Consider the following 11,332-nt stretch of genomic DNA (forward strand, 5'->3'; position numbering starts at 1 on the left):
TCTCGCACAGCGAAGATCAGCGAGACACCAGCCCGTCACACCATCCGACTCCACTCGTGAGCAGCACTCGACTCACGGTGGGTCGGTCACTCGGTCACTCCGTCACACACTTCCAAGCTGCAGCGTTGGGGCTTATATAGCCTGAGGAACGGTGGCCGCTCAGAACTGGCCAATCCAAAGGCAGCACTCGACGGCAGTCCGAAAGGACCAATCAGCGATCGCGCGGGCCAACCGCTTCAAATTTTGCCGCGCGCGGTGGCGTCCGGGAGAGAAGGAATCTGGCGCCTCGCTGTCTGGCCTCTTGCGACAGGTCCAGGCGTGTTGCTTGCAGATGCTTCTCCTTAGACTCCGCTGCCGTACGGCGCAGCATCGTGGCTTGTCAGGGAGCGTTAGGGCGCGTGCCTTGCGGCGCAGCACCAGGGCTTGTCAAAAGGGACGCTCGTAGGAGAAAGTTAGCGGCCGGCAGAATTGGAATCCGGGCGGGTTTCCCGGCATGACAGCATCCCCGCCATCAGATAAGGCGCCGGGAAGACGAGCTGCTTACACGTGGCTCGGATGCCAGGCGCGCATCTTCGTCAGGCTCTTCCAAGTTCACGTCCAGTCCAGGTAACTTCACGAGCACCAGGTACCACTCGCAGGCCAGGAGCTCTGTTGACCTCGTTGTCGCCAAGGCACCTCGACCAGCTTCGCTGAGGTCGTTCCGATCCCCTTGCTTCTCGCCACTGGTCATGGTTGGTCGTTCTGCAGACTACAAAACCGACCGGCAAAAGGCAACACCCAACACAAGCAAGTGCCCTCTGTCTCCCATCAAACACCAGACGAAGCCATAATCCAAATTAACCTAACTAAATTGATGTCCTCATTTATTCCCACTGCAACAAGAGGCATGTGTACGACCTAGTACACAAGGTTCAAACAACCATTTTGCAAAGTATCAACACATAAAAATAGCAGGAGCACTTAAGAACCAGCAATAATAATGAAAATCAGATTGGTCCACTTGAAATCATTTGGACCGAAAACACACTACTGAGGAAGCAAATGAGGTCATTCATTTTTGCCCCTTTCTTCCTTCGAACATGATAGTTTGCTGCAAAGCGAGAGAAGGTAAGTAACGAGGAGGTCACTGAAAGAAGCGAGGCCTAGAATGCACGACTTAGAGCATCGGCGTTCGCGTTCAACCTTCCCTTCTTATAGCGGACAACCAGATTGTGCTGCTGGAGGGTCATGCTCCACCTCAGCAAACGGCCGCTTTTAGACGACATGTTACTTAACCAGGTTAGAGGGCAATGGTCCGTTTCCACAACAAACTTAGAACCGGAGACATAACAAGCCAGCTTCTGAACTGCCCACACAAGGCAGGCGCACTCTTTTTCAGAGGTGCTGTATGCCTCTTCCCTACAACTTAGTTTTCGACTCAAATACAAAATTGGTCGTTCATGACCACTAGCATCCTCTTGGCATAGCACCGCTCCCATTCCGCGATCACTCGCGTCACATTGAATGATGAAACCTTTCGAAAAGTCTGGCGCCGTTAGAACCGGCTTATGGCTCAATGCTTGTTTCAACATTTGGAACGCATTTTCTTTCTTCGAGTCCCACGTCACCTTAACGGGCTCCGATTTTCGAAGCGCGTCTGTTAGCGGGCTGGCAAGGTCAGAGTAGTCTCTCACATAGTGTTGGTAATATCCAGCTAAACCTAAAAAAGCCCTTATATCCGTCTTAGTGGTTGGCCGGGGATAGTTTACAATAGCGGCTACCTTGATGTCGGAAGGTCTACGCCGGCCGCGCCCCACCACATGGCCCAAATAAGTCACCTCACCGCAACCTAGGTGACATTTAGCTGGTTTCACAGTGAGGCCTGCCTCTTTCAACCTGCACAATACAACTCGCAAGTGCTCGAGATGTTCTTCCCAAGTGTCCGAAAAGATGGCAACATCGTCGAGGTATGGCAATGCAAACTCGCCCAAACCATGAAGCACTCTGTCCATCAGGCTAGAGAAACAATACGGCGCGTTTTTAAGTCCGAAGCTCAGCATGAGTGGGCGGAAGGTTCCGAACGGGGAAACGAACGCGGCGCAACGGCTAGCCCGTTCCGTAAGGGGTACTTGCCAATAGCCTCGCACGAGGTCCAGCGTAGATATATAATTTGACTTCGACACCGTCTCCACTCTTTCTTCTAGGTTCGGTATCGGATATGTCTGATCTCGGGTGATCGCGTTCAGACGCCGATAATCGACGCATGGCCTCGGATCCTTTCCCGGAACCTGGACAAGTATCAGGGGCGATGTGTAGTCGCTCTCACTTGGCACTATAACCCCCAAGTCACGCATGCGCTGAATCTCCTCAGCCATGATTTTTTTCTGCACGGGTGAACAACGATACGGTTTACTGCGGATCGGTTGCTCAGATGTTAGCTCGATGTCGTGCTCTAAGACCGTGGTCTTTCCGGGACGGTTCGAAAAAACCTCCTTAAACTCGGAAACTATTCCCTTTAAATCCTCCTTTTGGGTGGTACTTAGACGCGCGTCCAAAGTCAGCTGTTCCAACATTAGCTCTAAACCACAATCTTTCATGTCAGCTGTCGTCAGGATTTCCGCCCCTTCCTCATCGGCAGCATTTATCGTCATGCTTACAATCGCGTGACGCTGAATGTAGGGCTTCATCAAGTTGCTGTGATAAATTTTGTTGGGCCGTCTCCCTAATTTCACTTCGTAGTTGGTATCGGAAAGCTTCGATACAACCTTCGCGGGTCCTTCCCAGTGAACCTCGAGCTTGTTTTTCTTCGACGGACGCAGCAACATCACTTGACTACCCACTTCGAAGGTGCGTTTTTTTGTTGACTTGTCGTAATATCCCTTTGACAAGATTTGCGCCGCCTTCATGTGCCTCTCTACAATATCTTTTGTTTTCCCGAGCCCCTGAAGAAGGTCGAGGACGTAGGAGACTACATTTGGGTCGTCATCACTGCCTTCCCAAGACTCTCGCAACATGCGCAGCGGAGTTCTAAGGCTTCGGCCATACACGAGCTCCGCGGGGCTAAAGCCTGTGCTCTCATGGGGAGCAGACCTCAAGGCGAACATAGCGGCGGGAATGCAGGCCTCCCAGTCACAGTGACGCTCAAAGCACAGGGCTCTCAATATGCGCTTCAGCACCGAATGCATTCGCTCTACTGGATTAGATTGCGGGTGATGGATAGAACTGTGCACCACTTTAATGCCGCATCTTTCCAAAAAGGTAGAAGTTAGGCAGCTGGTGAAGACGCTGCCATTGTCGCACTAGATCTCAGAAGGGAACCCGACGCGTGCGAACATTGAGAGCAGAGCGTCCACGACCTGGGAAGAATTTAGCTCCTTAAGTGGTACCGCCTCCGGGAACTTGGTCGCGACGCACAGGGCCGTCAGAACATACCTACACCCGTTCGTTGATTCTGACAAAGCACCTACAATATCAATTACCAGTCGCCGAAAAGGTTCTGTTATGACTGGCACTAACTTCATCGGCGCCTTCCACTTGTCAGTGGATTTGCCCACTCTCTGGCAGGTTTCGCAAGATCGCACGAATTGTTCGACATCCTTCCAACAATACGGCCAATAAAACTCCTGAGCCAATCTAGCCTTGGTCTTTTTTAAGCCAAGATGCCCTGCCCACGCATTTTCGTGCGCGAGTTCCAGTAACTGACAGCGATATTTTCGAGGGATCAAAATCTGCTCATATTTGCGACCCTGCTTATCGGTGTAGCAGCGATACAATAAGCCAGATCTCTCGTAAAATGAAACCCTCTTTTTCTCCACTCCCAGTCTGACGCTCTTCATCAGATCGGCTATTGAGCAGTCTTGCTGCTGCTCGCGAATGAGCGTTTCCTTTTCAACTGCGGCCAGCTCCTGCCAGCCGGCGGAAACCGGAGCGAGTATGGAGCCCGCGTCGCCTAACTGCGGCGTCGTGTCTAGATCGCGGCTAGCAGTGCACGTATCACTCTCAGTCTCGTCCAAACCGCGCTCTCCCAAGCCAGTCTCCGAGCTCTGCATCTCCCGTGTCTGCCCGCCACTCAAGTTACCTTGATCGCTCCGCGTGCCGCACGGCTGTTCGTTCACCGACTCAAAGTCCAGTTCCCTCGACAGTTGGCGCGCTTTGGATCGCGTGAGGGCCATGTACGCCACGTCGGCAAAGAATGATTTGCCCTGATCCTTCAGCATCTGCTCCGAGCTATTTGAGAACAGGTAGGGAAAGTGCTCCGGAAGGGCGGCAGACACAGCGGCTTCTGTGTTAAGTTTTCCAAACTCTCCTTCAATGATGACCGCTGCGATCGGTAAGCAGACACTCTCATCCTCGGCCACTTGCCGTATCCAAGCGCATTCTCCTGTAAAGTCACTAGACGAGACGAAAGACGGGTGGACGACGTCCATAGTTGCTGCCGAGTCCCGAAGTGCTCTGCACTTCTTGCCGTTTACTTTAATTTCCTGCATGTATAGGCTCCAACAGTCGCATGTTTATGTTTGTTTCCCGTATCGTTGCAAAAGCAACTTTCTCTTGGCAGTTCGCCGCGATGTGCCCTTGCTTTTTGCAGTTGTAGCAGATTAACGGCTTCCGTTTTTCAAAAGAACGCGTCGCATCGTTTCGCTGCTTGGGACCATCGCTAGCATTCTGAGATGCATTCTGCCCTTCCTTCACAGTTTCTTTGGTAAGGGACTCGTCTTTCCGAAACTCGCGACGCTTGATTTGCTTCCGTTCGTCGGGCTTCCTTGAAAACCCGTCTCTCTTATCTGCTTTTTCTACACGCACTGCCCTGCTGTGCAAGCTGCGGCGGAGGTAATACTCTCCAGCGAATTCTGCCGCCTTGTCTAGCTTAACCTCCTTTAGCCTATCTTGCAGCCAGAGCTTGACATCCTCATCAATGCAACGGTAGAACTGTTCTAACGCGATGCATTCGACGACTTTATCGCGGTCGTCGTAAGCCTCTTCGCCTTTCAGCCATTCAACCAGGTCGGCTTTTAGACGAAACGCGAAGTCAACATGTGACTCCCTGCCCTTCTGTGCATACCGGAACCTCTGCCGGAAAGCTTCGGGCGACAGTTTGTACTTTCGCAATAGCGCCTCCTTCACATCACTGTAGCTCTCAAACGCCTCTTTCGATAAGCAAGTTATCACGTCAGATGCCTCCCCGGGAAGCAAGGCTAACAGATTCTGTGCCCAGAGGGATCGCTCAATGTCATTCCGTTCGCACACATGCTCAGATTTAACGAGGTATTTAGCCATATCCTCGGCGACTACAAAGGGCGGCAGTTGGTCGCGTATTTTTGGAGCGTTAGAGGGAACCGTCGTCGAAGCAAGACTAGGCGCTGGCGAGGTTTTTCGGGGCTCCAGCTCTTTCATTTTAACCTCGTGCTCTCTAAGCGCCTGGCGCTCTCGCATCTCCTTTTCTTTCATTTCCTCCTCGCGACGTTGACGTTCCTTTTCTCTCTTTTCCTCCCGTTCACGCCTTTCATTGATATCAGCCCAGGCCTCTTCGGCTTCCTCACCGTCACGTCCGCAGTCCTCTGACCTCAAGGATCGCATTCTTTCTTTTTGTTGAGCCCAAATCAATGCCCAACTCTTCACAAATTTGGAGAAGTTCTTTAACCTTGTAACTCTCCATCGTTCACACTGCCTCTTGCTGTTTGCCCTTTTAGAAACTACTTGCCGTACACTACTATATCGCTACTAGTTCGGTACGCGCAAGAATTTCACACACTGCCTTGTTTACCCCTTCAGCATCCCTTGGTTTTCAAAACACTCTTCCTAGGCTTGAAACACACAAGGTTAACGCAATGCTACACCAATTCTTTCTCTAAGCTACTATAACCTGTGTTAGAGAAAGTCTGGCGTTTGAGGAAAACTTCAGGCACTCACCGCGCCGAGGTAGCTGATGTCGGTCGATCCCATAGCTGCCATCCAATGTTGTGCCATAGAGGTGGTCCCGTTGCGCTCGCCACCCGTTTCGTGACTGAGCGTTGCCAGCTCTCTTAGCGGTAGCGAAGACTCCGAGTCAGGCGTCGGTGAGACTAAGAAAATGCTTTATACACTATGTACAGGACATAATATAGTTCAGCATCGGCACGGGGGCCGAGAGCTATACAACGCGACTGTTCTCGCACAGCGACGATCAGCGAGACACCAGCCCGTCACACCATCCGACTCCACTCGTGAGCAGCACTCGACTCATGGTGGGTCGGTCACTCGGTCACTCCGTCACACACTTCCAAGCTGCAGCGTTGGGGCTTATATAGCCTGAGGAACGGTGGCCGCTCAGAACTGGCCAATCCAAAGGCAGCACTCGACGGCAGTCCGAAAGGACCAATCAGCGATCGCGCGGGCCAACCGCTTCAAATTTTGCCGCGCGCGGTGGCGTCCGGGAGAGAAGGAATCTGGCGCCTCGCTGTCTGGCCTCTTGCGACAGGTCCAGGCGTGTTGCTTGCAGATGCTTCTCCTTAGACTCCGCTGCCGTACGGCGCAGCATCGTGGCTTGTCAGGGAGCGTTAGGGCGCGTGCCTTGCGGCGCAGCACCAGGGCTTGTCAAAAGGGACGCTCGTAGGAGAAAGTTAGCGGCCGGCAGAATTGGAATCCGGGCGGGTTTCCCGGCATGACAACGTCGAGCCGCAACAGCGTAGCTGAAGACATGACTGTGGAAAGAAACACCCCGTAACTAAACACTGTTCTTTGATACGTGTAGAATGAGCTGATAACATAAAAGTGCAGCGGGAACTCGGGCATTAATTTACCTTGAGCATGGTGATTTGAGCTTAATAGCTGTCATTAAGGTCTAAAACAGTATAGGCTAAAAGTAGCTAAAACCATTTGTGATCACCCGGTGGCCACTAATGAAGATCGGTGGATGGTGCCGAAGGCCAAGGACGGCGAGAAGGAAACTCGGTTGAAATTTTAAGGCGGAAGCCTTTAATGCCTCATCGTTGTAAGCAGGAGCTGTCGACAAGAAATGTCACGCTTTTCAGTTGGTCGAAACGGTCGTAACGTCACAGTGCGCGAATTTCAAACGGGCCAATTGTACTTTGGCTACTAACCATGCAACCAATTAATCGTATAGTGATGCTCTAAGTAAGTTTGAGTTTAGTTAATTGCTTACTTAACCAATTAGTCCAATTAACCTTTCTAGTCAGACCAGATAAATAAATAAAACCGAGTAAGAAATTGGCCGAGCTTGGGAATCGAACCCCGGTCTCCGGAGTGCGAGTCGAGCACGCTACCACTCCGCTATGCCAACTCGATGGTTTGGAATGAACAAAGGTGCGTCTAGTGAATACGGTGTCTTCGTTCACTCCCATCTTCCTCCCTTCCCGTTACGGCGAGGTTCAGGTGTGTACCAAGATATGCGAGACAGATACATTTCCTTTTCTCAAAAAACAATTTACTGACGAGCAAGGCGTATTTGTCCGCGTTTCAGATTGGTCCAAATTGTCGTGATGTCACTACGCGCGAATTTTGACGGGTGTCCACCGAAATATGTGAGACAGTTACTGCGCAACTTTCTTTCGTCAAATACAATTCTCGACTCGTGTCTACTGAGATATGCGAGTCAGTTAATGCGTAATTTCCTTTCCTCAAATACAATTTTCATTTTCTTCATTGCGGCCCCTCTTTCTTCTTTCACTCTACTTCCTCCCTTCCTGTACAGTGCGGCTCAGGTGTCCACCGAGACGACAGAGAATTACTGCGCCATTTACTTTCCTTAAAAAGCGTTGCGTTCAAAGGGCATGGCATCGCGCCGAACGGGTGGTGGCATTTAATGGACTCCGTGGCAGCGCTACAACACGCTGTCGCGTTCCACTCCTAAAGGCGAAGCTTAAGCGTCATTAATTGGCAGTTAATTAATGCACCAACAAAATGTGAAGTGAACAATCGTGTAGCAGAATGCAGCACTCAGGCTTTCGCCTTTCAGCACTTTAGTCGCTAAAGTTCCTCGTAATTTTTTAGCATCTGCGACTTGGCGATTTAGAGCACGTGATTCAGGCGTCGCAATGCGAAACAGTGACGCTCTTCGTGGGTTATGCAATGAATATTAGCTTTAAGTGTGACGGATTGTTGGGCAAGATGGTGCGTGGTCATAAACAGGGGCGCAACTGAGACAGCACAGCATTAAAACAGCGCCTGAGTAGTCTCCTTTCTTGGGCTGTTTTAATTGTTCAGCTGTTTGCTTGCACTTTAAATGTGTCCATTCGCTAAAGGAATCGGATGGTGCATGTTATAAATTCTTCGAAATGAATCGATTATGTTTTCAACTTTTAAAGTAAATTTTCAATAATTGTCACGAAGTTCCATTGAGACATGCCATAGTTTTTTTCCAGAACTGCTTCAAAAACTGGGGCCGCGACCGATACAGTCCATTCGTGTCGTGGTGTTGATAATTCTTAAACATGGCCTCCGTGATTGGGCTCCGCTAAAGGGCCCTGGCTGGTTTAGCAAACCCTGCGGTGACACCTGATCTCAAAGGCTATGGCTGATCGAACATGCCCCTTTCACCTACTTAGATGTGGCACCAACTTATTACTTTGATACAATTACAAACAGATAATTTTCATGTACGTTTGTCATCGCAGTCACAGATCGAATACTGATATCATTTTGCGTACCTTTTAGTGGAGACAGGTGTGGCTTCTTCCGAGCGCTCTAGCAACAACATTCTAAAAGACAGCACCTTACCGGACGTCCCCACTGGTGCTTCGGCGTTTTGCATGACTATACATTTTGCAACATATTACAATAAAATTTTTCACTTATAGGTATTCGATTTGGTTTTTTCACTCTTCGATTCGTATTCAATTCTTTTTCTAACTTCGGTTTTCATATTTCATCTGTTAGCAAAGCTGTGCTTTCCGATTCTATTCGTTTTCGGAATTGTATTGCTTGCTCACCCCTATTCTGTTTCATGTGATGGTGTTCCTTGACTATGTTTAAGTTGTGCAAGAGCTTCCTGAAACTGCTGATAAGGCGCAGTTTTCTGCGCCTATTTTACACATTGAGGGAACCCAGAGCGTAGCACAAAGATATCATCCAGATTCTCAACATCTGTTCAACTTAACTTCGAATTTAGTGAAAGTGGGACTACATTCTTATGGGAGAATCCCTTAAGTTAGAGACAAGAAATCTGGAGAACTTCGGCACGATCCCCACATCACTGCAAGGGAAAGGAGAACAATATTACTTTGATCATAACACCGAAGAGAAAAGCCCGATTCTTTTAGAAACTAATATAGAACACTATGAATGTGGGACCCAACCAAAGGCGATTGTTTGATCAGAAAAAAAAAGAATACATTAATCTGCTTGGTGAGCTCTATCCATCTGCTGCAAAATTTGTATCCAGGTAACGTTAGCCGCTATCTCTACACATCTTTTCATTAGAGTGCTTCTGAAAAGGAAACATTTAAAGTAGCGGTCGTCTCATAGGACACACAGACAAGTGAACATCATGCGTATCTTCATTTCCCACAACAAAAAAAGCAAGTCGTGTGTGCAATTTAAAAACTCCTCTTTCTAGCAGCGAACGTTAAAGGAACTATGCTAAGCGAATTTAGTAGTTTTCCTGTGGCGAGCGTGAATCTACACAGCATATACACTTTTGAGTAATTCCTAACTTGATGCGGCAGACAAATGAAAAGTTGAACGAGGGAATATGACCGATATTTATCCTCAATATTTCTGATACCTAACAATTCTTCCCTGAAAAGCAATAAAATACTTGAGATAAAATATGCTATAAACAATGAACAATTATTTAATACTGCGCGTTTCATTTCAGTACCTTTGTGTTGGTCTACCTCATTGTAGTTATTCCCAGTTGTCTTCGAAGGCAATATCCCCATGAAAATCACCAAACATCGCACGGAAAAAGACCCCAGCAGAGTGACTTTCAACTCCATCTCTTTGTAATCCACAAGGAATTCGCTGCAGAAGCAATCCAAAGAGCGGTGCAAAGTGATGTGCTCGAGCTTAAAACACTTGATTAGAAAAAAATTTTTCAAGCGCTCAGTGGGGCACGGAGGGAAAGTTAGAGTTATAACATGGACAGAGCTCACAAGCGCGCGCACCGCCTTGAAGTACCCTAGCGGCCTGAACGTCCGAAACGCGAATGGGGAAGCGAGCGCGCCGTAGGAATGAACCACGGAAAGCGGAGGGACATAGGGAGCGACGGAACGGGAAATAGGAAGCTACGAAGACGGCTCGTCAGCGACATCTCTCGAGAACACGCCGAAAGCCTTTGGAGGCGCCCTAACGCTCGCGCGCCGCCTTCCCACGGTGTAAGAAAGCATACAGTCGATATGGAGGCATCTCAGAGGCAGTGGATAGTCAATCCTTTGAATGGGAGAGGAAGCGGTGGACATGAAAGAGAAAAATAATGGGAGTGGCATCCAACTTGTGTTGGCCCACCATGCCATTGTTGTGTTAAATCTATGGGATGTAGTACGAAACGAGTCAGATTAACCAACCTATGCACTGTGTAGGACACCACTTTTTTCATCTGTAACCCTAAAAGTTTGCTATATAAAAGCGCACGTCTTTAAAGATAGCTTCAGAAGCACTAGACTATTCCTGGGAATGTTAGCTTTCTGTGCATTCAGTTTTCGGCGCACGGCGAATATTAACACATTATGGGGTCGCGCGTGCCATGAGGGGACTGGAACGTTCCACTTGCATTTCACTGCCCAAAGGAATGTTTGCTTTATGCAGTTTAGGTCACATTGACACAATAATGTACATTCAATTCTTGATCTCGCTTTCCTCATTGGAACGCGAAGGCTATGAACAATTCGTTATTTTAGCCCAAAAGGAAGAAAAAAAATTACCGACGATTACGTTACTTCCTAATGCGAAATTTGAGCGCAGCAAATAAGCTGTTTCACCTTTTCGATAGATTGAGGCAAAGAAATCGAGCAACACATGTATGCGCTATCACAGAATTTTTTTTTTATTTTTCACACGTATTCGCAAGTTCGGCTCGGGCGGTGCACATATACAGATCCGCCGCCACCGATCTGGCTCTCTGATTGCCACCGCACAGGGGTTGCATTGGAGGAGGAGCGAAGAAAGGAATTAAGTTCGAGCCGGCGCTTTGACAACCGGAGACTCGCAGGAAGAGGGGGGAGGGGGGCGGCGTGTACACCCAGCGGCAAACGATGGGGGCAGAAGCGCGCGCAGCAAGCGGACAACACGATAAAGGGAGGAGGAAAGAGATAGCAGCGACTGACTGATGCCGCTGACGCCGATAGCGCTGGGGGGATGAAAGGGGGGCGGAGCTGGTTACGAGGCCGACGCCGACGACGACGCGAAACCCAGGAAC

The sequence above is a fragment of the Amblyomma mixtum genome, chromosome 10 (genome assembly GCF_055824585.1).
Source record: "Amblyomma mixtum isolate Tamu chromosome 10, ASM5582458v1, whole genome shotgun sequence".
In the NCBI taxonomy this organism is placed as follows: Eukaryota; Metazoa; Arthropoda; class Arachnida; order Ixodida; family Ixodidae; genus Amblyomma; species Amblyomma mixtum.